Raw genomic sequence first — 1284 nt, 5'->3', positions numbered from 1 at the left:
TGGAGCAAAGGCTGTCTCCCTCCACCCTTAAAGTCTATGTCGCTGCGATTGCTGCTAACCATGACCCCATGGAGGTTCCTTAGGAGGGTGAGAAGGTTAAATCCTCCCCAGCCCCCCCTCTATACCCTTTTGGGACCTGTCTCTAGTGCTCAAAGCACTACAGCAGGGCCCATTTGAGCCTTTGCAGTCAGTCGAGCTAGAGTTTCTTTCAATGAAAACTCTGCTCCTGCTTGCACTGGCCTCCATCAAGAGGGTAGGCGACCTGCACGCATTTTCGGGCGACGATTTGTGCCTAGAGTTTGGGCCGGCTGACTCCCAGGTAATCCTGAGGCCCCGGCCCGGCTATGTGCCCAAGGTTCCTACTACCCCCTTCAGGGATCAGGTAGTAAACCTGCAAGCGCTGCCCCCGGAGGAGGCAGACCCAGCCCTAGCTTTACTTTGTCCCGTCCGAGCCTTGAGATGGTACGTAGACCGGACACAAAGCTTTAGGACCTCAGACCAGCTCTTTCTCTGTTACGGAGGCCGGCAGAAGGGGAAGGCCATCTCTAAGCAGAGGATGGCCCACTGGATTGTGGATGCCCTCACCCTGGCTTATCAGGCACAGGGTGTGCCCTGCCCGCTCAGGTTGCGAGCTCACTCTACTAGGAGTGTTGCATCCTCCTGGGCGCTGGCTCGTGACATCTCGCTGACAGATATTTGTAGAGCTGCGGGCTAGGCGACCCCCAACACGTTCGCTAGATTCTATAGCTTTCGTGTGGAGCCGGTATCCTCCTGTGTTCTCACCTCAAACGGGCAGAGGAACTGAGAGGCTCCGGTTTAGTGTCTACTTGCTAAAACTGCTCCAGAGTGTCCGTACTGTAAACCCTGTTGAGCTCCTCCATCCCCTCGGCAGCCAGACGTGGCGGAACGTCCGGCGCCAGGCCCTCACTCGATGAATCCATGAGAACCGGTAGAGGGCTGGGTTCCATATGTAGAGACCTAAGTGGATCCCATATGTGTAAAGTCCACGGTATAGCCTCAGAGCCCATGTTTCCCCGGCAGACTTTCTGCTATTTTCCAAGAGGGTTACAATCACCTCTAATCTTCCATATGCTCCTAGACGGTTGTTCATATGTGTAAGTGCTTCCGAAACCTCCTTCGGGAAGGATGTGCTTCAGCAATGTTCCGGTTCCAAGTGGAACGGGCACGTTTTCCCAGTGTTACTGAGTTTCCAGTCTTACTGAGTGGGTAGTGCCATAGCAGCAGTAACTGGTCTTCTTGTGGTAAGCCCCGGGCTACGCCAGA

At 54.9% G+C, this 1284-nt stretch overlaps 1 protein-coding gene across 2 annotated transcripts in view; it reads left to right on the top strand.

Moving 5' to 3' along the window:
- Positions 1 to 1284, top strand: part of lhcgr (luteinizing hormone/choriogonadotropin receptor) — a 36261-nt gene that overhangs the window by 14399 nt on the left and 20578 nt on the right. The window lies entirely within an intron of this gene.

Source organism: Sinocyclocheilus anshuiensis, unplaced genomic scaffold, assembly GCF_001515605.1.
Source record: "Sinocyclocheilus anshuiensis isolate Anshui unplaced genomic scaffold, SAMN03320099.WGS_v1.1 scaffold300, whole genome shotgun sequence".
In the NCBI taxonomy this organism is placed as follows: domain Eukaryota; kingdom Metazoa; phylum Chordata; class Actinopteri; order Cypriniformes; family Cyprinidae; genus Sinocyclocheilus; species Sinocyclocheilus anshuiensis.
This window is presented reverse-complemented; position numbering and strand designations above follow the sequence as displayed.